Genomic DNA, 27,159 nt, shown 5'->3' with positions numbered 1-27,159 from the left:
AAAAATTTTAAAACGTTACGGACTGTTTTTTCTTTTGCTTGGTTTTGTACATCAATTTTATGTATTTAACAGAGAACGAGCCAGACAGCATAAGCAGGGGGGACAGCAGGGGGAGAGGGAGAAGCAGGCTCCCCACTGAGCAGGGAGCCCAACAAGAGGCTGGATCCCAGGACCCTGAGATCAGGACCAGGACCAGGACCTGAGCTGATCCCAAGAGTCGGACTCTGAGCCAAACCGAGCCACCCAGGCACCCTTACAGGAAAATAAATGGCCAGGCTAACGAAAGAGCAGGGGACAAAGTGAGGCCTGTCATTAGAAGAGGCAGGTGAGACCTGTTCACCAACGGCAAGGTACGCGTCGTCTTCTCACTCAGGACTGAACAGATACAGAGAGTCAACATATTTGTGAGATAATCAGATCAATCTGAACTGTGACTTGACATGTCACGCTACTGAGAAATTTATTTTGAAATGTTTAAAGAGTGACGATACTTTTGTGGGTCTATCTATGTGTGTGTGTCGCACAAGGGCAGTTTTGTTCCCTGGGAGATGTGTGGCCACGTCTAGGACACATTCGGTGGTCAGAAGCAGGAGTGAGGAAGACACTCTCTGCCTCTGGTGTGTGGAGACCAGGGGTGCTGCTAAGCATCCTAGTAAGCTCAGGACAGGGCCCTCAGCCAAGAACGATGGGGCCCAAGATGTGGGGAACGCCAAGATTGGGAAACCCTGTTCTGGAGACACATGTTGAAGTGGCTGTGCGTCAAATGACAGGATGAAGATATTTGCTTCAAGGGGCACCCGGGTGGCTCAGTGGGTTGAGCCGCTGCCTTCGGCTCAGATCATGATTCCAGGGTCCTGGGATTGAGCCCTGCAGGGGGCTCTCTGCTCAGCACGGAGCCTGCTTCCCCCCCCCTTCTCTCTCTGCCTGCCTCTCTGCCTACTTGTGATCTGTCAAATAAATAAATAAAATCTTTAATTAAGAAAAATAAAAAAGAAGAGATTTATTCAACATAGGCCTAAATTGATTAACAACGTCAATGTCCAACAGATCAATGAGACAGAGGAGAGTTCAGAAATAAACATACATATATGTATAGATATATATGGGTTTAATCACATATAATAAGAAAGCCAAGAATATGCAATAAGGAAACAAAAGAGTAACCTCCATCAATAGTGCTGGGAAAACAGGACAGCCACATGCAAAAGAATGAAACTGGACCACTACCTTACACCACAAACAAAAATTAAATAAAAGTGGACTAAAGACGTGAATGTAAGACCAGAAACCATAAAACTCCTAGAAGAAAACATTGTCAAGTAAGCTACTTGACTGAGGTCTTGCTGACAATTTTTTGATTTGGCAACAAAAGCCAAAGCAAACAACTCAGACTAAATCAAATTAAACAACTTCTGCACAGCAAAGAAAAAAACAAAACGAAAAGGCAGCCTGGTGAATAGGGGAGAGTATTTATATATCGTATATCTGATGAGAGATTAACATCCAGTATCTATACAACAGATATTGTATAGATGTAAGACATACATCTATATCTTATACAACTCGACAGCAAAATCTAGTTTGATTTAAAAATGCCCAGAGGATCTGAGGAGACATTTTTCCAAAGGAGACATACAGATGGCCAACAGACACATTAAAAAAAAATGCTCAACATCACAAGTCATCAGGGAAATGCCAATCAAAACCATCGTGAGTTCTATCACCTCACACCCGTTAGAATGGCTACTATCAAAAAGACTAGAAGACTAGACTAGAAGACGAGACGTGACAACTGCTGGCAAGGAGGGGAAGAAAAGGGAACCCTTGTGCACTGCTGGTAGAATGGATATGATGTAACCACCACGGAAAACAGTATCCTCACAAAGCTCAAAGTAGAACTACCACAGGATCAAGCAATTCAACTTCTGGTTCTTTATCTAAAGGGAACAAACACTATCTCCAAGAGACAGCGGCCTTTCCATGTTCACTGCACCACTGTTTACGATAACTAAGATATCTCCATCGACAGGTGCAGGGATTTTTACAAAAATCAGAGACACGTGCACATATGTGTGCATGCACGTGCACTCACACACAATTGTTCAGGCATAGAAAAGAACGAAATTTTGCCATCTGTAACAACACAGATGGACCCTGAGGGCATTACACTAAGGGAAGTGAGACAGAAAAAGATACATACTGTATGATCTCACTTAAACATGGAATCTTCAAAACAAAAACAAAAGCAGAAACAAAAACAAACCACCATGAAAAATACTATGAACTCACAAATACAGAGAGTGGATTGGTGGTTGCCAGAGGCAGGGTGTAGGGGTGGGTAAAACAGGTAAGGCAATCAAAAGGAACAAACTTCCCGTTATCAAATAATTAAGGTCTGGGGATGTAATATACAGCTCCACATATGACTCTAGTTAATACGACTATATTGCATACCTGAAAGCTGAGAGTCATTTTTAAAGGTTCTTATTTAAAAAAAAAAAAAAAAAAAAAAAGGATGATGTTAACTAGACTTACTAGGGTGATCATTTCACAATATTGAGAAATATCAAATCATGACATACATATCTGAAACTAATATTATATGTTAATTATACTTCAATTTCAAAGAGGACACTCATTTTTTAAAAAGTACCTTGATTGGGGTGACTTATGTTTTATAGGTCTACACTTATGTCAGAACTTAATACATTATACACTGTAAATATGTACACTTTATGGGATGTCCATTCTAATTCAGTAAAACTTCGAAGAAAAAAAAAAAAAACCTAAATGGTGTCTTGAATAATTCGTTCCCTCTTCCCTTTTCCATAAATAAATTGCTACAGACAAACACTAAAAATGTAGATAACTTTAGAAAAGAAGAAACTTGAGTGAGCTGGGAAAACCACTTAAACTGAGCCTATGAAACCAACAACAAATGTCCTTTTCACGTGTGAAACAATAACTATTAGTCAAAATAAGGATCTAGATGGGAAAGCCCACGGTACCAGGAAGTTTCTGACCTAAATCTCATTCTCCGCCATCTCTTCCCCAACCAACTTCCAGCCACCAGTGGTCATTTAAAAAGTCTAGACCTATATAATACTTTTGAAGGATTAAAGAATTTGGCACTCATATACATAAACTATACTTTTTTCCCCAAGGATCTGAGAGAGAGAACGCACGTGTGCGTTAACAGGAGAGGAAGAGAGAATCTCCAGCAGACTCTGTGCTGAGTGGGGAGCCTGAGGCGGGGCTGGATCAAAGGACCATGACCCGAGCTGAAGGCAGAGGCTTCAACCCACAATGTTTAAAATAAACATTTTTAAGTTGGTTCTAGGCAGACACATGGTAATGATATTACACTATACAGAGCTCTGATCAGTCATGGCTTTCAAACACTCTCTCTTTTTTTTACTAAGAACATGTTAATGGAGGAAAAACTCTTGGGAGAATTGGTGAGTTTGCAACTTACGTCTCCAGCTGCGGCAGCCTGCGAGTTGGTGTAAATCCCAAAGGGTGCAGAATCCGAGTAACTGGCGTTAAAAGCGGAAACCTGAAATAGAACGAAATTTTACTGGATGTCATTTTACCAGGGAAAACAGGGCCCAATTTCCCAAATAGACCAAAGCCTGGGACCTTCCCGGTACAAGCGAAAGAGATGAATTACGATTTCACGTAACCAGTTCTGGCAAGGGCCGCAGTGTTTTGGATGTGGGTTACTTCTTTCAAAACCATAATGGTTTTAACATTTTTCACTTAAATCTTTCTAAACCAGACTGCTCGCTTTACTTTTTTGCTGGTATTTTCTAACGTTCTTTGATGATTAAAGGTTAACGTTAACTAGGGTGATCATTTCACAATATTGAGAAATATCAAATCATGACACCCTACGTCACCCTACTGTTATTGTGATAACAGTATTATCACAGCGGCAGGATGGCTGAAGGGTACACACACTGTGGGCTTCAGTATCAGACAAGCCCGCTCTGTTCCCTCTGCTAGTGCTGAGGGCCCCTTTTTTTGCCAATTCACTTACACTTCTCCTACAGACGAAAGTCAAAGGGCTGGGGGAAAATGCTCAGCAGACGTGACCAGATATCCAAGGTAGCCGCAAGTTCAGCCTCAGGACTGGGTATTGCTGTCTGCAGTCTGAGCAGAGTGTTATGCTCCCTGAGGACAACAAGAATGCTCAGTGTCGTGTTTCCCAGTGTTGATGTGGACGCTTTACACAAAGATCACCTAGGCTGTTTTTAAAAGTACAGACTTTCCAGTTCCTCTAACAGATCCCCACAGATGCAATCTGGAAAGCCGCATTTCAAAAATAATTCCAGGTGATTCGTAGGCATGTTAAAGTTGGAGAACCACGGGCTTAGCCCATAGAAGGCGTAAGAAGAAATGTTCTTTAATGATTTGAAGTTTAATGACCATTTTGAGACTATCCTATTCATATCTCAAATTTCCGGCCAAATGCTCAAGTAGGAATTTCCATTAAATGACATCACTGATCAGAACTGAACTGCAGCCACCCAAAAGCATCCTTAACATTCAGAGGTAAAGAGTAGTATGAAGAAAACAGCAGCATGAGCGAGGAAAGAGGAAACATAGAGGGAATTCAAAAAGCAGCAGCTAAATGTGATAAAGGACTAATTTAAGATAACGGGTTTTCAAACAATGCTCCAGGGAACGCCAAGGTTCTACGGAGACAATTCCAAGGCATTCGGTGACAAGTAAACATTAAAAAATTTCCTTAAAAGGGAACATTTTTGGTTTAGCATTGCAGCTGGGAAACTGTAGGGGATGAAAAAGGTTCCTCTGCTTTAAAAAACAAAACAAAAAAAAATTGTTTTTTTTGAGAACCATCATTTATGCGGTACCTGGGTGGCTCAGCGGGTTAAGCCTCTGCCTTCGGCTCAGGTCATGATCCCAGGGTCCTGGGCTCAAGCCCCGTATCAGGGCTCTCTGCTTGCTAGGGAGCCTGCTTCCTCCTCTCTCTCTCTCTCTCTGCCTACTTGTGATCTCTACCTATCAAACAAACAAACAAACAAACAAATAAATCTTAAAAAAAGAAAAAGAAAAAGAAAAAAAACCATCATTTAAGAGAGAAAAAAACCCTCTAAAAGCCTGAGATACAGGAGAACCATTTTAGATTTCTAAATCAACATGACCATATATAATGAACTCTGCTCAAACCAAAAGCCTGATTTCTGGCCTGACACCCACACATACACCATACACATCTGTTTTGTGAATGAGATGCCTCCAGGAAAATCACGTTGTCCTTAAAATAATGACCGGTGCCCCTACTCCCTGCGTTCCTTTATAATAAAACTTGTGATTCCTGCCTGTATGCTAATTTATAAATCTTTTGAGCTTTTACAAAATGTAAAAAGTAAATGATCCTATAAAAAAACTGTTCATCCTCCAGAGCACTTTCTTCCCTGTGAAGAGCATGTTCCCAGGAGCGCCTGGGTGGCTCAGTGGATTAAAGCCTCTGCCTTTGGCTCAGGTCATGAGCCCCGGGAAGGAAGAAAAAAAGAAAACTCAACCAAGAAACACCTCTGTAAGAACCCAGCCTATATAAGAACATGGCACAGGGTGGCAAAAAAGGCAACCAGGTCTAGCCTTAGACCTGTCCCTAGGTATGTTGTAGTGGGCAAGGCCTTGACTGCTCTTGTCTGTAATAAAATTTAAAAATAAAATGAGACTTAAAAAAAAAAAAAAAGTAAAATCAGTAAAAGCAAAATAAAAGCAATACAAGTAGCTACCATGCGTGGGGGGGGGGGGGGGGCGCCTGGGTGGTTCAGTGGAGTAAAGCCACTGCCTTCGCCTCAGGTCAGGATCTCAGGGTCCTGGAATCGAGCCCCGCATCGGGCTCTCTGCTGCTGAGCAGGGAGCATGCTTCCTCTTCTCTCTCTCTGCCTGCCTCTGTGCCTACTTGTGATCTGTCAAATAAATAAAGAAAATCTTTAAAAAAAAAAAAAAGCTACCGTGTATTCAGCGCTTCTCATATGCCCACTGCTACACATCATTCTCATGAGTTCTCTTAATAATCCAGAGAAGTTATCCCTTTAAAAACACGGACCTGGGGGATGCCTGGGTGACCAAGTCCGTTAAGCTGCTGCCTTCAGCTCAGGTCATGATCCCAGGGTCCTGGGATCGAGTCCCATATCGGGCTCCTTGCTCAGCAGGGAGCCTGTTTCTCTCTCTGCCTCTGCCTGCCACAATGCCTGCTTGGGCTCTCAATCTCTCTCTCTCTCTCTCTCTCTCTGACAAATAAGTAAATAAATAAATAAAATCTTTAAAACAACGACAACAACAACAAACACCTGAGGCTCCAAGAGATCCAGAACAGCTCAGGCCTGCCTGACAGCCCGACAGTGCCATAAACGCTCCTGTACAAATTAACTCACTCACTCCTCACTACAATCCTATGAAGTCAGGACTGTTATTATTCCCATTTTTCGGATAAGGAGACAGGCACAGAGAGATTATTCAACTTGTCCAGGTCACACAGCTAAGCAGTCTACCTCCAGAGCATGGACTCCCAACCACCATGCAATTCTGCTGAAGGTCACTGAGCCAGGCATAAGAGCGAGAGCCGGGATTCAGACCCAAGCTGAGTAATTTTAAACCTCGAAAGCATACCCCTTTCCACTAGGGCAGAAGAGAAAAACAGGCAGCCAGTGGTGCAAACTCAGTGATCTCAGAAATCAGGAAATTTTATTCTCAAATAAAACCAAGACTGGTCTCGGACCAAAGTCCTGAAAAAGAGTTCTCAACTCTCTCTCACACACCCACACACAGTAACAAGCAACTGGCACCGATCGGGGGGACCGTCCCATCAGATGGGACATGGACACTCGGGTTCAACGTAGTCCTCACCACTCCTGCCTGCCTTACACTGGCCGACTTGATCCATGTGCATCACTCCTGCCTCTGAAGGAATCCGAGTCGGCTACCCCTCCACCCATAGGACAGCCCAAATTCCCTTCACCAAGGTCTGACTCTACAGTAAATACAATGATAAAAGGAGAACTCAAAAAACTTCTATTAAGGCCAAGACAGAAGTTTCAAAGACTCTGGCCGTAAGTTCGCTGGAAATCAAGAAATCAGGGATGCTGGGCACTGCCAGAATCAATGAAAAAGGAGGTATGTGAGTGGGCAGAGGCAGAAGGAAAAGAGGAAGCGGGAAAACATACTGAGGTTGCTCAGAGAGTGTCGAGCCACCACGGAAATAGAGGCAGAAAGCAAATGTCTCACGCTCCCACTTACCTGTTCATAGTTTATGAACGTGGCGGTGTCAAAACTGCTGGCTGTCCACTTGAGAAGGCTGGCCGGCTGCTCCGGAGTCATATAAACCAGCACACATTGGGTGATCAGGAGTGTTGGCAATCTTACGAGAAGAAAAAAGGCACATCCACATGTATTCATCAAACCGACTCTCTAGGGATGACTGGGTGGCTCTGTTGGGTAAGCACCTGGCTCGGGTCATGATCTCAGGGTAGTGAGATCAAGCCCACATCGGGCTCCCCATTCAGTGGGGAGTCTGCTGGAAATTCTCCCCTCCCCCTGCACACATGCTCTCCCCGCCAAGAAAGAAAGAAAGTAAGAAAGATAGATAGATGTCAAGTACACACTAAAAAAATGGGACTCTCTAATGGCACCCATGGGGCAGTACTGGTGGGGCAGTAAAACTCTGTTTTTCACACCCCAGGAAAACAAGACACACTGAACAAGCACATCAACAGTCAATGTACTAATAGATGTAGAACACCATCGTGACCCAAAGTTTCAGACTGTAAAAAGGTGAGCAATGAGCAAGGATTTGTCTCGCTTCTGAAACAGTGTTAAAGGCACGTGGTGTTGTGTAGACATAGCTACAAATTCTCCCCTTACCCTACCCCCGATAGTCCAAAATGGTGGAGGAGTAGGAGACCTTGGTTTTGGCTGGTCCCAGGAGCTCAGTTAGAGAGCTATCACATCATTCTGAACACCCACAAACTCAAGCGGAGATCGAAGCATAGCTGCAACTCTACAAATAGGAAAGGGACCCCTTTCTGCAAGGTAGGAGGTGCCGAGAAGTGAATCCGAGGCAACATACCGGAAGATAAACCGTGGGGGTTGGGGGAGCCTCCATAAACCGGCACCACAAAGTGACAGAGCAGCAGAGCACAAAATCGGAACTTTCAGACGTCTGTCCTGGCTCACTAGGATGTCCCTGCCTGAAAGGAGCTCCGGGTGGTGAAGCAGGGCAGAATCCTGGGTAGGAGAGTGTAGTCTCAGGATCCCAGCGTCCCAGAAAGACTGGGGGTGCCTGAGTGTGGCAGAGCTCCTGGGCATCGGAGCAGGGAAGACGGCTGCAATCAGAGAGCCCAGGAGAGGGGGTTCTCAGCTTGGGGTTGCTAGAAACTGGGAACCAAGGCATGGTCAGGTGACTGCTCCCGGACTAGGGGCCCAGGAAGCAGCAGAACCACCACAAGAACCCCCTTCCTCCCCTGGGAGGCGTGGCACAGGTGCACACTGCAGGAGTCGGCACAGTTTGCAGACTTGAAAGGGATCATGTGCCTGAGATAGAAATGCTCGGTCACAGGCTGGATGAGGATGGAGTGTGGTTGGAGACCAGGGAGATAGGAGTGATTGACTGCTTTCCTCTGAGGGCTCACCGATACCAGACTGGATAAAAAAGCAAGACCATTGAGGGCCACCCGGGTGGCTCAGTGGGTTAAAGCCTCTGCCTTCGGCTCAGGTCACGATCCCAGGGTCCTGGGACTGAGCCCTGCATCCGCATCCGGCTCTCTGCTCAGCAGGGAGCCTGCCTCCTCCTCCTCTCTCTCTCTGCCTGCCTCTCTGCCTACTTGTGATCTCTGTCAAATAAATAAATAAAATCTTAAAAAAAAAAGCAAGACCATCGATATAATCTCTGTCTGCAAGAGACTCATCTTAGACTCAAAGACACCTCCAGATTCAAAGTGAGGGGGTGGAAAACCATTTACCATGCTCACGGACCTCCAAAGAAAGCTAGGATAGCAATCCCTGTATCAGACCTATAGAGATGAAACCAAAGACCAATAATGGATGATGAAGGACACTATATCATAAAGGGTCTATCCAACAAGAAGATCTAACCATCGTAAATATTCATGCCCCTCACATGGGATCAGCCAATTATATAAGCCAGTTAATAACAAAATTAAAGAAACACACTGGTGATAATACAATCATCGTCAGGGACCTTAACACGCCCTCACTGCCAAGGACTGACTGTCTAAGCAGAAGATCAACAAGGAAACAAGGGCTCTGGACGACACACTGCACCGGATGGACTTCACAGATACAGTCAGAGCATTCCACCCTAAGGCAACAGAATACACAGTCTTCTCGAGTGCACGTGGAACATTCTCCAGAACAGAACACCTACTGGGACACAGATCAGGTCCCAACTGGTACCAAAAGACTGGGATCATTCCCTGCCTATTTTCAGACCACCATGGTTGGAAACTGGAACTCAATCACAAGAGGAAAGTTGGAAAGAACTCAAATACATGGAGGCTAAAGCAGAATCTTCAACTTCAGGGAAACCAATGGAAATGAAAGCATAACTGTGCAAAATTCTGGGGATGCAACAAAGAGAGGGAAGTATCCAGTAATACAAGCCTTTCTCAAGAAACAAGATAGATCTCAGATACACAACCAAACCTGACACCTAAAGAAACTGGAGAAAGAACAGCCAATAAAGCCTACACTCAAGAGTAGAGCAGAAATCAATATAATAAAACCAAAAGGACAGTAGAACAGATCAATGACTAGGAGCTCGCTCCTTGAAAGAATTAGGAAGATCGATAATCCCCTGGACAGACTGATCAAAACAAAAAAGCAGCAAGGACCCAAATAAACAAAATCATGAATGAAAGAGGAGACGTCACAACCGCACCAAAGAAATACAAACACCCGTAAGGACGTATTACGAGCATCTATATGCCAACAAATTAGGCGATCCGGAAGAAAACAGATGCATCCCTGAGATAGATACACGACCAAAACTGAACCAGGAAGAAATAAATAGAAAACCTAAACAGACCCATAACCAGCAAAGAAACTGAAGCAGTAATCAAAAATCTCCCAACAAACCAAAGTCCAGGGCCAGAAGTCTTCCCAGGGGGAAATTCTACCAACGAGCTACACGAGAATTAATACCCAACCTTCCGAAGCTGTTTCAAACACCAGAAATGGAAGGAAACCTTCCAAACTCTTTCTATGAGGCCAGCATTACCTTGATCCCCAAACCAGACAGAGACCTCACCAAAAAGGAGAATTACAGAGCAATGTCCCTGATGAACACGGATGCAATAATTCTCCCGAAAATACTAGCTAATGGGATCCAACAGTACATGAAGACGATTCTTCACCACGACCAGTGGAATTTAATTCCTGGGATGCAAGGGTGGGTTCGATGTCTGCAAATCAATCAATAGGGATAGACTACATAGATGAAGGAAAGGACAAGAACCATATGATCCTCTCAACAGAGGCAGAAAAAGCATAGGACAAACTACGGCATCCTTTCTTGATCAAAATTTCACAGTGTAGGGAGAGGTACATTCCCATATGGGAATGTACCTCAATATCATAAAAGCCATCTATGAAACGCCCACAGTGAATACCATTCTCAATGGGGAAAAAGAGAGCCTTTCCCTTTTCCCCTAAGGTCAGGAACACAACAGGGATGTTCAGTATCACCACTGCTGTTCAACATAGCACTACAAGTCCTAGCCTCAGCAATCAGACAACAGACAACAGAAAGAATAAAAGGCAGGGGTGCCGGCAAGGCTCAGTTGGCTACGTGTCTGCCTTCAACTCAGGGTCCTGGGATCGAGTCCTGATGATGCTCTCTGCTCAGCAGGGAACCTGCTTCTCCCTCTCCCTCCGTCTGATGCTCTGCCTACTTGTGATTTCTCTATCCAATAAACAAATAAAGTCTTTAAAAAAGTAAGAAAGAAAGAAAGAAAGAAAGGGCAAAAGAGGACATGATACTCTATGTGGAAAACCCAAAAAAGACTCCACCCCAGAATTGCTAGAACTCATACAGGAATTCAGCAAAGTAGCAGGATATAAAATCAATGCCCAGAAATCAGTTGCATTTCTATACACTAACAAGGAGACAGAGAAAAGAGAAACCAAGGAGTCGATCCCATTTGCAATTGCACCCAAAAACCATAAGATACCTAGGAATAAAGCTAACCAAAGAGGTAAAGGATCTGTACTCCAAAAACGGCAGAACACTTATAGGAAAGAAACTGAGGAAGACACGAAGAAATGCAGCAGAAATGTTCCACGCTCATGGACTGGAAGAACACATATTGTTAAAATGTCTATGCTACCTAGAGCAGTCTCTACATAGTCAACCCAATCCCTATCAAAATACCAGCAACTTTTTTTTTCACAGAGATAGAACAAAATAATCCCCAAACTTGTCTGGAACCAGAAAAAGACCCCAGACAGCCAAAGGAGTGTTGAAAAAGAACACCAAAGCTGGTGGCATCCCAATCCCAATCTTAAGCTCTACTGCAAAGCTGTAATCATTCAGAGAGTACTGGCACAAAAACAGACAAATGGATCAATGAAACAGAATAGAGAATCTGGAAATACACCCTCAACTCTAGGGTCAACTAACCTTTGACCAAGCAGGAGAGAATATCCAATGGAAAAAAGACAGTCTCTTCAACAAATGGTACTGGGAATATTGGACAGCTGCACGCAGAAGAATGAAACTACACTATTGCCTTACACCATACACAAAAATGGACTCAAAGTGGACGAAAGACCTACACCTGAGACAGGAATCCATCAAAATTGTAGAGAACACAGGCAGCAAGTTCCGTGACCTCAGCTGCAGCAACGTCTTGTCAGACACGTCTCCAAAGCCAAGGGAACTAAAGGCAAAAAATGAACTACCGGGACTTCATCCAGATAGAAAGATTTTGCACAGCATAGGGAACAGTCGACAAAACCAAGAGACAACTGGCAGGATGGAAGAAGGTACTTGCAAAAGACGCGTCACATAAAGGGACAGTATCCAAAATCTAGAGAGAGCTTCCCAAACTCAACACCCAAAGAATCATCTGATGGAGAAATAGGCAGAAGACATGGACAGACGTTTCTGCAAAGACGACATTCCAATGGCCAACAGGCACATGAAAAAACTGCTCCGGATCACTGGGCGTCAGGGAAACACAAAGCCAAACCACAAAGAGAGACCATTGCACAATGGTCAGAAAGGCTAATATGTACGCATGCACCAATCTATATGACACCAGCATAAATACACACAAGATTTCTCTTCTATGTTAAGTTCCCTATACAGGGGAAGGCAGGGGAAGGCTCAGGGGCAGTGCCCCAGGGCGATGAGGGGCGGGGCCGGGGCCCCAAGAGCGGCAGGGACTCGCGCAGGGTGGGGGGGGGGGTCTCCGAGGGCCGACTCACCAAAGGGCTGCTCTGGGACCCCGGCACCGGTCCGGACCCGGGCTCCAGTGTGTGCCGTGGCCCAGTCCCGGGCCAGGACCCCCCCTGTGCCTGCTGTGTGGTGGCGGCAGGGGACGGGAGCACGCCACCGAGAGAGCCGCCAGCCCAGCCCTCCTGTTCCGAGCCCAGGCCCCAGCGGGCGGGCGCAGTCGCAGCGGCGGGAACGGGCGCGTCCCCCGGCCAGGCTCTGGTTGGCCAGCTGCGGCTTCACCATGGCGACGGCAGGGGGCAGCGGGGGGGGCTCCGGCGGGGCAGCTGCAGAAGCGATTCCTAAACCGGTGCACTAGCGCCAGGCCGGGCTGACTCAGGCCTCGGCCGCCCCACACCTGGGCCACTCTGTGCAGAGCGGAGGGACCCGCGCCCACCGGGCACCTCTCCACCGCCCGGCGCAACCCCATGCCTGGTCTAGGCGCACAGCCTCGGGAGGCCACAGAGGCACGGCGCAGGCGGCGGCCCGGGAAACCGCCAAACCAAGGTGCGGGCGGAGCTGTTCCTGCAGGGCTGACGGGGCAAGGAGGGGCAGGACCCTCTGGAGTCTCTGGAGGCTGGAAATACCCAAAGTCTCCGTGAGGCCCGTCGTCTGCGCTGGTGTAGACATCCCTGAAATGCACCAAGGATCCTCTCTCCTAGCTGGACGGATGCGTCTGACTGCACTTTTCACCTCAATGAAAGAGACGCTGTTGCGTGGAAAGCTCATGCCGCCGCACTTTGTGTACTGCGACCCCACTTAGGGGGACGTCCAGGGCCAGGTGCATGTTCTGGCGGCAGGCACCTGGGTGCAGTCAGGCAGGAGCATGCACGAGGGGCCGCCCCAGGACAGCCAGCCAAGCAGGGGAAGGAGGGCAAGGGCCCAAGCCTGGTGTGGGGAGCTGCAGCGATGAGGGGCTGGGACCCAGACCAGGGGCCCCAGGGTCTTGGCTGTTCCGAACGACCTGACCTGCGGCGGCGTCGCTGGCTGCGGAGGCGGCTTGCGGGAGCGCAGCGCGGGAGCGCGCGCGAGGTGGGGGGCGCGGGAGCGCGCCTGAGGTGCTGCTTGGAAACAGCGGCGGTTGGCTTTTGATTCTTAGCCTGGCGCACGCAGGGGTTCTGTGACACTTGGCGGGGTAGTCCGGCTGGACTGGACGCTTTCTCACCGCGGACCAGGGCAGTTGTATGACCGCCAGATGTTCTCCTGGGCTGGTGGTCTGGGCTGTGGCCTAGGCCATACCCTAGGGGCCGTGGACAGCAGCCACACCTCTTTGACCAGGGACATCTCTGATATTCACAGACATGTGCCGGGGAAAAGGGACCTTCCCTGGGGACGCCATGGATGTGGCTGATGTCATCTCATCCCAGACACAGATCAATAGACGCCTCCCTGAGACAGAAACGCTGGAGGCTGAAGTGACTCACTGGAAGATGTTGTGCCCGTGTCCCACCCGGGGACCAAATACCATCGACCCGGAAAAACAGTGTGGAAACTGAAGAGCCACATCAGGGACCTACAGCAGAAGCAGATGCGGGAAATGGACAAACATCAGCTGGAAGTGGCCGTGTTGCAAAACACCCACCGGCAGAAAGCTGGCCGACCTCACTGACCGGCACCGCAAGCAACTGATGGACTACCAGCGACAGGTGGAAGACCTGCAAAACCAAGATGCTGCCGGGAACGTGAACCGTGACCTTCTGGAGGAGAGGGAAATGGATCTCAGAAGGCTGAAGCAGCAGCTTACACAAATGCAGCGGCTCAACGACAGTCTGAACAACCTTGCTTCCGACCTCCGAGCGGAAAAGGAGAAGTTGGTTCGTCAGCTCCAAGACGCAACCCATCAGCTGGAGGAATCCGTTCTGCGCAACAACGAGGATTCCCTGAAGAACAACATCGCCGTGAGGGCTTTAAAGATAGAGAAAGGACGGTTAGTGGCCAAACTGTGTCGGGCCGAAAAGAAGCTTTTCGAACACAAGACTGAACAAAGCCTCAGAGAATGGTCACCCGCAGACAATGGCCATTCCATTAAACTCGGTCAGGAGAAAGACCTGGAGATACTACACCTCCAAGAGAGGATCGAGCAGATGGACGCCGAGCACCAGGAAACGAAGGAAACTGCTGTCCTTTGCTTTGGAGGAGCAGAACCAATTGACAGAATGCCTCAGGGAGCAAGAGGAGTACATCAAGGAACTCCGAGAAAGGCCAGAGCTTCAGGAGGAACTCGGCCAGTCGACCGAAACCTTCAGAAGCCATGACGTCTTACCCGCATCCGTGGAGGACAAAGACATGCGTCTCCCATCCACGACCGACCAACACCCTCCTGTGGACCAAGACCCGGAGCGCCTCACACGACAGAGTCGCGCTGTCCCTCTGGTTGACCCTAAAGTCCTAGAGGAGATTGAAGAACTCGAGTGTGAGGTCTTTCAGCTCAACAGGTTAAAAGATGATCTCGAGGAGGAGATACAAGAACAACAGAAGATCATTCACAACCAGCAGCAGGGGAAGAGAGCACTGCTTCAGTCCTTACAGGAGCAGAAGGAGAAGGTGGACCGTCTTCAACACCGGCAGGAGGAGATGAACACCGAACGCGCTCAGCTCCTCGCAGCCAAAGACGAGATGATTCGGAATCTGCAAGTCACGCTAGAAGAGCTGAGAGCCCAGCTGCCCGACAAAAGCCCGCACATTCCGAGAGAACCCCCTGTGAGGATGAGGAGGTGCGAGCAAGCCAGCCTCTCCCCAGAGAGAACGCAGGCGAAGAGCGTGATCCATCTCAAGCTGAAATTCAAAGGTTAGTCCAAGGAATCAAAGCACAGGACCCGGAGACGAAGCTTCTCACTGAAGAGAACGTCCGGCTGACCGCGCAAGTGGATCGGCTCTCCAAAGAGGAGATCGGGAAACTCACTCGGATCATCCAGCAAAAGGATGTGGAGATTCAGGGTCTTTCCAGCAGAATCTCGGCGGCTTCTCACAGCCAGAACAGGCACGTGGAACAGCTTCAGGAGCAGTTGCAAGAGTGTGCTTTGAAAAGCCAACAGATCTTGGCCATCCTGAACGAGAAGATGAGGGAGAAGAGCCATCTGGAAAGGGACGATCACGAAAGGACCCATCGACTTGCTGCCAAGGAAGCAGACCTCCAGAGGGCGCAAGAGGAAAATCAGAACCTGTCCACCGGAGGGGAAAGCAGCGGCCAGGAGGTGTGTACAGAAAGGATTCGGGACTTGTCACACGTGATTCGAGAAAAAGACCTGGAGGTGGCTGCGTTGAGTCAGATATGCCAGACCTTACTGAGGATCCTGCAAACACCCCCAGCCCTGGTCATGGGGTTCGAGGAGGTCGAATCGATCAGTTCCAGCAGCTTCTCCAGGAACGGGACACGTTAACACAGCGAGTGAAGATCATGGAGGAGTGGAAAGAGCAGGTGCTGACCACCGTCCAAAATCTGAAGCGTGAGTCCCCCCAGCTTCAGACACATCTGCGACAACTGCAGGCGTGGGGGCGTGCCCCAACAGCGAGAACGTCCTGAAACCGCAGACAGCCTCTCTGGACCAGATCCAAACTGACCAGGGACATGAAATAAACTTCCACGAGCTAGAGAAGGAACTGGCCCAACTTCAGCTCCGCATCGGGGAGCTCTGCGATGCCAAGGACCTCCTTTTAGGGAACCTGGATGTGATTTTCCTCCAGACCTCCAGCGACTCCCGGAAGGCCGTGAAATCTGACCCCGTGAGGGAGGCCTCTCAGGTGATCAGAGAGGAGGCAGAAGAGCTCCGAAAATCAGGGCGAGGAAAAGAGACAAGGATCCGAACCCTCCAGGAAGATCAGCAGAGATGGATTGCTTCAGGGGGCTGCCACGGGGGAAGGAGAAGGCAAAGCACGGGAACACAGCGAGGCCGATTCCCACACGGAACGGCCGACGACGGAGAAACCGGCCCTTCTGCAAAACTCCCTTCGGGCTCAGGAGCTCCGAACCCAAGCGGCAAGTGAGGAGCTGCTTTCCTTACAGGAGAAGCTCTGTGGCCAGCTGAGTGAGAACGAGCTGCTGAGGCAGGCGGTCACCAATCTGAAGGAGAGGATGGCAGATTTCGAAATGGACGCGTGTCGGCTGAGAGAGGAAAACGCCGAGATCGTGGAACGATCTAGAGAACAGGAAATGGAGAATCGGGCGTTGCAAGAGACCAATCGGCTGCTGTCAGTGACGCAGAGAGAGGAGGCATCCCAGCATGCTGCGATGAGAGAGAAGGCCCTGGCCTTGGAGCAACTGCTGCGAGAGAAAGAGGAGGGCGAGACCGGGGAACTGAACCGGCTCGCCGCCGCCGTTCGGTCCACGCAGGAAAAGGCAGCTGCGTGCCAGCGGGAGAGAGATGACGTCGTGTTGGCACTGACACAGAAAGAAAAAGGAAACGGAAACCCGCGCCCTCCAGAAGGAGGTTCACCAGCTACGAGAGAGAGAGCTGCGCCTCACCCAGGAGCTGGAGAGAGGGCGGCAGCTCGCGGCAGAAGCCCAAGATTCTCGTCGCCGGGAAGCTTTGGCCTCGGAGGACCGAGTGGCTCAGCTGAGAGAGGAAGTGACGGTCTTGCAGGGAAAACTCGTTTGGTCTTCCGCTGCCATGCAAAAGGCCAGCCACGGAGCCAGGCTGCAGGTAGAGTCGCTGCGGGAGCAGCTGCACGTGGTCACCCAGCAGAAGGAGGAAGCTGTGCTCCGGCTTGCCGCCTCCCAGGAGGAGGGAAGGCACTGTGATCAGACCCTAGCGAGCCTGAAGCTGGAACTGGCCGAATGGATGGAAAAGGCAGACGCCCTAGAAGGAAACCTGAAGTCCTTACAGGGACGTTTGCATCAAACCAATGCCGACTTGGAGGAGAAGGAGGACCGACTCCAAGAGTTCAAGAAACAGAACGAGGTCCAGCAGGAAATCCTGGAGGACACACAGAGGAAACTGATGACCTTAGTCAGTCAGTCCGAAGGAATGGCGGACAAAGCCCTCCTAAGGAGACTCTTCGTGGGGGGAGCTTTCCAGGCAGCTGATGCGGAACGGCAGGAAGCGTTGAGCTTGATGGCAAGCACGCTGGGGATCCGAGAAGACCAGCTGCGGCAGCTGCGCAGCCGGGAGCCCGCGGGTGTGCCCAGCGGGGGGACTGGGGGGCCTGGATCCAGAAGCGCCCCCAACACCCCTGCGAAACCAACCAAATCACCAAGCCGTGGCCAATCGTTCCTTTTCAGACCTTTTTGTCCAGTTTCTAGAAGCGGAATCTCATTCAGCTTTTCCACCGCCAAAACCCTCTGCTCGTGTCGTGAAGCCCCCAGATTCAGGAGGCAGGGGAAAGCCGCCTAAGAAACAAGGCCCATCACGACGGAACGCTACCCTGGCATCCACACCCGGAAAAAAGGAGGTCAAGCCCCGCACCACAGCTGTGTCTCTTATTAATCCACCTGGACCGCAAATGGATGGATCGGAGCACCTTCTTCTAAATGCTGTCACTGACGCTTTACCCGTGTACACGCCGCATATACTATCACCTGCCCAGAAGGTTGGAAAGGCGGCCAAAGACCTCTCAAAGAAATAGACGATTGTGAGCCAGAGTGACACCACGCTTTGAAGATCCCAAGTCACTCTGTGTGTCTACCTTATCTCCTAATGTTCTTTTTCAAAATGCCAACTGTTTCACGGTTTTGCTTTCAGCCGAAGAAAAGAAACATCTTTCTTTTATGACTTAACAAAAAAGGGGTCTCTCAATGACTGCAGAAGTATTCGCCAAAGTGAAAACACCGGTGACTTCTTTTGTATGTTTTAAGATCTTATTTATCTTTTCGACAGAAATTGAGGGCACACGTACAGGGGGAGCACCAGAGGGAGAGAGAGAAGCAGGCTCTCCACGGACCAGGGATCCTGACCTGTGACCTGATCCTAGGACCCCGGGATCATGACATGAGCCAAAGACAGTTAACAGACTGAGCCACCCAGGTGCCACAGCAGTGGTGACGTTCGTAGGACAGTCGACACTGATGGCCTTGGAAGCTGTGGTCTGTAATGCTGGAAGGCTTACACAAGGGCCAAGCGTCTATGGATACCTTATGCAGAGAACACATCAACTTGTTTCAGTGTTCCAAAGGTATCAGATACACGACCACACGATCCTTGTATGGGAAACGAGGTGACTAGCACGAAAGTACACGATGAAGAGGAGGTTTAAAAAAAAAAAAAAAAAAAAAGTTTGCTTTCCCCAGGTAAGTCTCATTTCTCTTAATTTTTTATTTTCTAATTTTTAAAAATCATTTCCTTTTCTGTTGTCTGCAAAAGCACGCTATGGCTAACCTGAATTCTCTCGGGCCTTATGTAGGTCGGCCTGCGTGGGACTATACTACTTATTCTCTGACTTGCTCCCCCCCCCCCCCCAACCCCCCCCCAAATCACTCTGCCTTAGAGACCATTTTTGAAATGGGAATGAATTCCATCTTATTCTTAAATGGAAAACCCAGCGGCTTATGGTTCTGCCCTAAGTTCCAGAAGTAGCTCCTCTTGATCATCCTTTAAGCGGTTTTTTTTAACTGCAAGGTCCATGGTCGACTCCCTTGTTCATTTCTTCAGAAGCCCCTTCAAATCTTCATTGGCTGGATCATGGCGCAGGCTGTCAGGGAACTGGAGCTTACTTGGGAAGAAAAAACTGTGCCTGGTCCCCGTGCTAAGGAGGGCTTGTTGGCCAGGGGATCCGATCTGGGGGAGCAGAGTGGGAAGGGAACTTGGGGTGAGGCCATCCGAGGCCCTCCAAAGTTACCGGATGCCAAGACAACACTTCCTATTGAACCTTCATCTCAGGCTTTCCATCAGAACGGACTCTGATATATGGACATCCATTTCCTGCTGAGACTCTTAAGGCGTAGGACAGGTGCTTCTCTAGGATGTGAAGCTGTCATGTGACCAGGAGGGAGACGTGGTCATCAAATCCAAAATGTAGTAACTTCCATTGGTGTTCACGCAGTTGATCCCAAGGGAATCGCTGGGTGGCCAAGGGGTAGAAGGAAGAGCGGACGTCCTCCGGCACCATGGAATCTGGCAATGCACTGTGGACAGAAGCCCCCACCTCCACCTGCAGGTAGGATATGCAGACTTGGGCTTCAGCCTGGAGCAGGAAGGCCTTGGGAACTATATTCAGCTGCTGGTGGTGGTGGTGGGTGGGGGGGGGGGTCCCCATGACCCAGAGAAGAATGGACAGCTGGAGGGGAAGGCTCAGAGTCTGTGAGAGATGCTGTTTCCGGGAGAGCCCAGTGCATGGCCAGCAACTGCTGCTCTCATGGTCTCTCACCAGGGCCGAGGAGGGCCGTTTCTTGCTTTGGGAGCCCATGGACGATTGACAGACAGCATGGACAGAGAGTCCAGGGACTCCAGGAAGCAGGAGAGGAGGCTGCTACAGCCTTTTGACCCGGGCACGAACAGCTGGTTTTTTTTCTCAAGCTTTTTGTTTTTTGTAGTTGAGAGAGCGCCCTGGCTGGAAAAGGGGGTGAAAGGGAGAGGGAGAAGCGGGCTCCCCGCCGAGCAGGGAACCCCCTGCCAGGCCCCATCTCAGGATCCCGAGACCAGGACCTGAGACAAAGGCAGACGCTTCACCAACTGAGCCACCCAGTCACCCCCAACAGGTCAATTTTGCTTGCACAGATCCGAGAGCCTTCTGTTGAGGGGAGACCCTCCCCCCTCAGCGTGGGCTCGTTAACAAGGAACAGCTGAAATGGGTTTCTGTAAAACTGATAAACAAGGAATAGGTTGCCTCCGGTACCCAAAAAGTACGGAAAGATGTTGGACTTGTATGCCCTTTTTTCTTTGTAAGGATTTTACTTAGGGACTTGACAGATCACGAGAGAGAGAAAGACACAGAGAGAGAGAGAGACAAAGGGCTGGTAGGGGCAGAGGGAGAGGGAGAAGCAGGCTTCCTGCCGACCAGGGAGCCTGATGCGAGGCTTGTTGCCAGGACCCTGAGATCGGGATCTGGGCCCAAGGCAGACCCTTGACTGACAGACAGAGCCACCCCTGCAGGTCCTCAACAAGTGTGTCCAAACAAATAGCCTCACAGTAGGATCTCCTGGATGGGATGTCCCATCTGTATTCCCGGAGAAAGACGAATGCGCTAAGATCCTGCCCACAAAGTTTGCCTGTTTTAGAGCAGAGCGGTTTGGGTGCCCCGCGCGTAACAAGGTAAATCCTGTCTCCTTCAAGGTCAAGGCACATGCGACCGAGAGGCACTGAACAGAACATACTGGCCAAATGTATTAGAGCAAAATATTCACCATCGTTAAATCTGTGGGGCTCCCTCATGGCTTTTTCAACGACTTAACCTCAAAGAGAAAGCAAGAGCAAAAGCTAGCAAAGGAGCCGGGCCCCCGGGGTGGTGGCAGGGACAGAAAGGCAGAGGCGGAGAAAATCCCAAGCGGACTCCACCCTGAGCACGCAGCCCGACATGGGACCCTAGCCCATGACCCTGAGATCCTGACCTGAGCCAAAAGCTCAACCCACTGAGCCCCCCAGCTGTCTCCGGTGTTTTCAGGGTACAGGGGTTTGTTTTATCAGGGATGGTAAGACAAGCAGATATACAAGGAACTCTCACAACGCAAGAAGCGTTCATCGACTCCCTGATCCCGAGAGAGGAGGTCCTGAGAGCCATGGAGGGCCACCCAGGGAAGCACCAGGGGCGGTCAGGAGAAAGAGGGAGTGAAGGGACAGACGACACGGGCAAGACCCTTTACTGTGGTTTCCATGGCAAGGGGCAGGTGAATCCGGCTAAGCACATTTAAGACTGCCTAGTCGGTGTCATGTCAGTGGGTTCCGGGGACACAGTGGTGTCTGTCTGGAGTAGTCTGTCCCTGCCCCTGGGGTGATCAGGGCAGGGGATAGTGGCCCAGAGTGAGAGTTTCTTACAAGAGGTGGTTGGGGGTAAAGGCTCCAAATTGGTTGCTTTACATGTGAAAGCTCTGCCTGTAGGCAAGCTGCTGACCATCTCTAGGAATTAAGTAAGCCTGCCAGGGAAAGTCCCTCCAAAGTCAGCAAGGCCCGAGATGTCAAAGCAGTAAAGACAGAAGGCAGAATCTACGGTTATTATACTCGCTATAAACAGAACGTGCATTAAGTCCGTGAAGGTTAGCCAACCGGTGCATCTTGGCAACATTACACTTCATTCAGAACCTACGCTGTAGAGGCACAGAAGGCAATCGGCCTCCTTGGAATTTTGCCAATTAAATTATGTTAGTGAACTTGTGATTTCCTTTTTACTTTTTACTGGTTAGAGATTTGATGTATTCATTTAAGAGAGCGAGAGAGCGAGAGAGCGAGAGAGCGAGCAAGCAAGTGGGACAGAGCAGGACCCAGGGGGAGCAGCAGGGAGAGGCAGAGGGAGAAGCAGACTGACTCCTTGCCCAGCAGGGAGCTTGACACGGGGCTCTATTCCAGGATCCCGGGATCAAGACCTGAACTGATGTCAGGTGATTAACCATGTGAGCCACCCGGGTGCCCTTGTAAATGTTGGATCTACAACCGGGTCAAATTCTGAACCTACGATGAATTAGTTCGTGGGGGCCCCGGGGGGTCCCCCTACCTCCTGTATGCAGTTTTCTCTCTCCCACTCCTCCTTTGCTCGGGTTTGTGTCTTCCTGGATATACTGGGGGTGGGGTGGGGGAGTGTCTTTTGCCCTGCTCCTCGTTCTCGGTTTTTTCTTCCAGAGAGTCTCAAATCAGCATCATCAGCCTTGGGGCTTCTGTCGCGGCGAGGGTTGTATGGTCTCACGCCTCCTGGCGGAAGTCGAGGTGGGACCGCATCCCCTCAGTGTGCCATTCTTACATTTCCCTGCGTCGGGGCCTCCCTCCTCCGTTGCACCCACAACACAGAGGGTCACCCCCAGGGCTGTGCTTGGGGTGTGCTTTCCCCCATAGGATCCGGACGTCCGCATCCATCACTGGCCCAACACCCAGTCCCTGGAACTGAAGCACACCAGTCAGCATGTCCTGCGGTTGCCAACCTCAGGGGGGAGCCCTGGAGACCAATACAGGCCACATGCAGGTCACATGGGTGACAGCTCCCCCCAAGATCCAGTCCATTCTCCTTCATTCTCACCTTGTTGGCAAGGAGGGGACCTTAGTTTGGAAACGGATGGCGACCTCCATGTGAGATAACAGAACACGGGCCAACACACAAGCTGGCCGGCGATGGCCAGTTCCCTCCCAGATCGTGACTGTCACCTCTGAAGCCAGTTAGTTAGCGAAGGAGCAGGTCAAGCTGACCCCCGCGTCCTCAGTTAACATACGGACACCCGTGCCTGTGATGCTGCCGCTTGTTTTAATCACCATCTCCTCAGGTCCCCGATGAGAGAGAGATTCCTGCTCCAGACTTGTGGGATGCCCTGACACCCGACACGGGTGACTGACCAACAGTTTACTCGTCACATACCCTCACGCTTCAGGGGAGGAGGATACCACACACCGTGCAGGACGACACAGACGTCGCGCTTGAGAACAGAGAGAACCAGCAGCAGGGCCTTCGAAGGCAAGACTTGCTTCTCGAAACAAGAGGGTGTGGCAAGTCCTGGTTCCCATGGGAGGGGGTGAGTGGCTGGCCTGAAGAATTCAGTGGGCTTCTAGGGAACCGAACGCTGCTCCCCCAAAACCAACAGGCACTATGGCTAGTCCCTGGGATGAGAAGGGTGTTTGGGGAAGAGACCTCCCCTGTGAGGGAAGAGGGAGAGGAGAACGTGCAGGATGCCATTCGGGTCCCTCCTTGGTCTTCCGCGTGTCAACACAGCCCCTGACACGGAATCTTCATTGCAGGACTTATGCCCCAAGAGGGTACGACAAAACGCTTCTAGAACTAACAACGGAACTTCACAGAGAAACAGTATACGGGCTAAACACAGAAAGGTAAGCTGTATTCCTCTGTGCCGGCAACGAATATGGAGGCTCCACAATCCAACACACCTTCGCAAAGAAACTACTTCGTACAAAGAAACTACTTCGGGATCAATCTAACAGTGCCTGTCCAGGCATCCCATGCTGAAAGCTATTTAGCACTGGTACAGGAAGTCCAAGATAGAAATAAATGGAAGAGATACACCACGGTCGTGATCTGGAAGACTAGGCATCGTCACGATGTCAATTCTCCCCAGACTGATAGAGAGAGAGACTTAACGCCATTTCTATCAAAATCCTGTCAGCTTCGTTTGTTTTCGTAGAGATAGACAAAAATATTCTAAAATCTATGTGGAAGGAGAAAGGAATCAGAGTAGTTTCAAAACCGGTTTTGAAAAGAAGAGTAATTTGGGAACACAGTCTTTAGAGTTTCAGAACTTAGTAGTAGTTGTAACAAGGAAGCCCGTGTTGGTATTGGCAGGAGGACAGTCCCACAGAACAAAGACTCCAGAAACAGTCCCCACAAATATGCCCATCTGAGTTTTGAAAAGGGTTTGCTGAAGCAATTCCATTCCAGGCAGCTCGGTTTGGTGCCGACCACAGCCATCTAGAGCTTGTGAGGAGCTCAGAGAGGCCACCCTCAGAACACAGCAGCAGCAGAGGAGGAGGACGGTGGTGTGACCGAGGTCCTGCCAGGTGGGAATGGGAGAGAGACTGTGTGCCCAGGGTTGTGTGGGCGGGGCCCAAAGACCTATCCGGCGGGCGATGCCTTCCGAAGGCCGGGGGAGCAGGGAAACTGTCCATTCAGCGTGTGGGGCCCGGCACCCAGGAGCGGGCAGGTGGTTAGGATAGCTGACGGGCGGGGCACTGAGACACTTGAGCTGAGTCTGAGCAAAAGCACCTCCCGTGTTCCAGGCTTCTGTGAGGCTTGCTGCTTGTCTGGCGTCTCAAGACCCCACAACCTTGTCCCGGTGGGCGTAGCACCTCACAACCTCCAGACCCACGGCCACCGGTCTGGGGACACCCCTTTCCCGCTCCTGTACTTCGTCCTCAAGGTCGGCGCGGAGGACCAAGAAGTGAGCAGCCCTTGGGAAGATGCTCCTCTGCACGGAGGTACCTGTAGGGCATGATGTCAGGGCCCCGTGTCTCCGGGGGGGCTGGGGCCTCGCTGGGAGGCGGGCCTGTGTCTCAGGAGTACACCGGTTTGCCAAAAGGTAGCCGTCAGCTTGTGTGCCCCTCCTTTCGCAGCTGAGAGGAGCCCAGAACGGGGCCTCGTTGATGGAGCTGCTAACTATGTGGGGGGCCTGGAGACAGCGCGAGCGGAAATGCGGCCGAACCGGGCAGATGAGGTTTCAGCCTTGCTGGGGCTCAAGTCCTGCTAGAAGAGACCGACTTGAAGCCCGTAAGTGGAGTGTTGATGGGGGAGGAGTTCCGTTCTCCTTCTCGAGTAGGTTACGTTCCACGAGGGGTTGTCAGGATCCCCACCGTGCACCTGAGATCAGGCCAGTCAGGGGTCCGTGGGGGTGTGTGTGTGTGTGTGTCTGTGTGTGTGTGTCTGTGTGCGTGTGTGTGTAGGGGGAATGGCCTTCCTTTTGGGCGCGTTGTGGGTATCAGTGATTGGAACCCATGATGAACAGGACTGACAGGATGCGTGAGGGACTCACCCCCTGGCTGGCCAAGACAGGAAGGAAATAACGACCCGTGAAATTCGTCATTACTGTTCTGCATTGAGTGCTGGGAAGTACAGGGTGCGTTAGAGTTTGTAATTTGCTGAGTAATGTTTAAGCGGAGACCAGGAGGCTAAGAAATCAAGGCGGATGTGGGAAGGTGTTCCGTTAGGGCCGGGAAGGATGTGTAGTGTTGAAGGAATTGACAGAATGTCCTTGAAGCTGGGGCCACGTGGGGACCGTGGGGTGGGGAAAACCAACGTTTGGGGTGACGACTTGTCGTTTTTGTAGGGTCTTGGAAACGAATCATAGTGATTTAAAACATGGGGTCCAGACCCCAAGCAGTTCCTACCTCTGCCTCTTATGAGCCGTGTAGCTAAAGCATTGTGCGTCTCCGTTCCCTGATGGGACGAATGGGGATGATGATAATCCCACGTCACAGAGGACTGTAAAGACGAAGTGAAATTTAACATTAACAAAACAACACTTAGCGCCATGTCTGACACGCAGGAGGTGTCAGTGGTGGCTAGTTCAAGACGTCAAGAAATACACAGATAAGTTTTGAAGACGTGGGGACAGTCTGTGGTGACGTTTGTGAACATACGTGGACTCCACGCAACTTCATTTCTTCTCCAGCTTTCAGATGCTCTTGACCACATGTGTCACACTGTTGAATGAGAAAGAATTTTTCTCAAATGGACAGTTACTTGTCCAGAGAGTCTGCAGCGCCACTGAAATGACGAGAGGGAAATAAAAGGCTTTGCCGTACCGTGTCCCAATTAGCTGTGCTTCAAATGTCCTGATAAATTGATTTAGTTCGTATTTGTGGGTAACCGTTTGTGCGAACTTGCTTCAAGTCAATGGACTCTAGAGCCATTGAGACACAGAATACGGACAGAGAAGTAGTATGGCTAGAGCTTGGCTAGAGCTTGGACTCTCTATGGGATAGGTGTTTTGTTCTGTTTCGTTTTTGTTTTCAGGTAGGAAACATCTTTATTATTGGCCTTGACTCATTCATCATACAGTGTCCAACGTGGATTCCGTATCCTGACAACCTGCCTGGCGCATTACTCCGCTGGCCGCTCTGGTCCAGACGTCAGGCCGTCCCCCGAGGGAAGCCAACCCCACCGGCCTCAAAAGTTCATGCTTGGGGTGCTGAGCGCCAGCCTGTCCCAGGAATGGGCCCCTTGGTTCCTGGCCCTCTACTCCGGCCAGCAGTTCTGGGGAGGCCGAGGCTGGAGCCCGACACTCTCCTCGGTTTCGGGATCGTTTAAGAAAACCGAGGAGACAAACGTTTCACCGTCTTTAAAAACACAGGAGTCTGAGGAGAGAAGCCAAGGTCCGTCGCTTGGGAGCTCCGTGGGAGGACGAAGCATCCGTGTCCCTTGCCGCCGACCCACGCTGCGCCGCCTCCTTATGCCCACGCGGAAGCCCATTTTCAGGCGGCGGTATTGGCACAGGTGGTGCTGGCCGACCTGGCAGCGACGGTCGGAGCCGCGGGTGTAGCCGGGGTGCCTGCTTGCGGTTGCTGTGGATGCCTCCGCTGGAAGCAGCTCTCGTGGCCCTCGCAGGGGGGAGGCTGACGCTGTAGCGCTTGCCGCTCGACATGTGCCCACACCCCATGCAGTCCACCTGCAGCTCCGGCTTCGCCAGGCTCGGAGTCGCTGGCAGCGCCCGGGGCTGAGGCCCAGGAAGCTGCTGGAGGCCTGCAAGGCCCCGTGGCCAGCACTTCGCGAGCTGCCGCCCCCTCTGTGGCCGCACCTTCCCTGCCTGGGCCTCAGGCGGGGGGCCCCAGACTCGCTGGCCTTTGCCACACCTCGCCACCCACCCTGGGAGCCGGCCTCGCCTCGTGCAGCAGACGCTTTTCTCTGGGATAGTTTTTATCATTTCTCTGCTCTCCTCTGTCTCAGTCTCCGACGCCTTCCTGCGTCTGCAGCCCACACATTGTCGGGGAAGTTTGGGTTTGGAATGGCAGACTAAATAGTGGTTCCCAACCCAGTGCTAACCAGCAAAGCATGAAGGACTTTGGCGTTTTTTGCCTTTTTTTTTTTTTTTTTTTTTTTAAATATTTTGTTCATTGGACAGTGAGAGATCACAAGTAGGCAGAGAGGCAGGCAGAGAG

The 27,159-nt window shown here is 50.4% G+C and overlaps 2 long non-coding RNA genes across 3 annotated transcripts; one reads left to right on the top strand and one right to left on the bottom strand.

Moving 5' to 3' along the window:
• Positions 1-4,962: 4,962 nt before the first annotated feature.
• On the bottom strand, positions 4,963-8,235 carry LOC123389868. The gene is made up of 3 exons (XR_006604528.1): positions 8,105-8,235; positions 7,276-7,396; positions 4,963-5,025 (listed from the first exon to the last, which is right to left on the bottom strand). It is a non-coding gene; the product is annotated as an uncharacterized LOC123389868 (long non-coding RNA).
• Positions 8,236-18,181: 9,946 nt separating this feature from the next.
• Positions 18,182-26,543, top strand: LOC123389863. Of its 2 annotated transcripts, XR_006604516.1 has the most exons (9): positions 18,182-18,713; positions 19,466-19,579; positions 21,922-22,275; positions 22,824-23,069; positions 23,293-23,382; positions 23,948-24,066; positions 24,286-24,483; positions 24,619-24,772; positions 26,018-26,543. It is a non-coding gene; the product is annotated as an uncharacterized LOC123389863 (long non-coding RNA). The 2 variants fall into 2 exon arrangements; XR_006604517.1 differs by lacking the exons at positions 18,182-18,713; positions 19,466-19,579 and adding an exon at positions 20,541-20,673.
• Positions 26,544-27,159: the final 616 nt, after the last annotated feature.

Source organism: Mustela putorius, unplaced genomic scaffold (assembly GCF_011764305.1).
Source record: "Mustela putorius furo isolate JIRA1106 unplaced genomic scaffold, ASM1176430v1.1 tig00004040_pilon_pilon_pilon, whole genome shotgun sequence".
Classification (NCBI taxonomy): Eukaryota; Metazoa; Chordata; class Mammalia; order Carnivora; family Mustelidae; genus Mustela; species Mustela putorius.
Note: the sequence above shows the minus strand (reverse complement) of the source record. Positions and strands in the feature narration are given on the sequence as shown.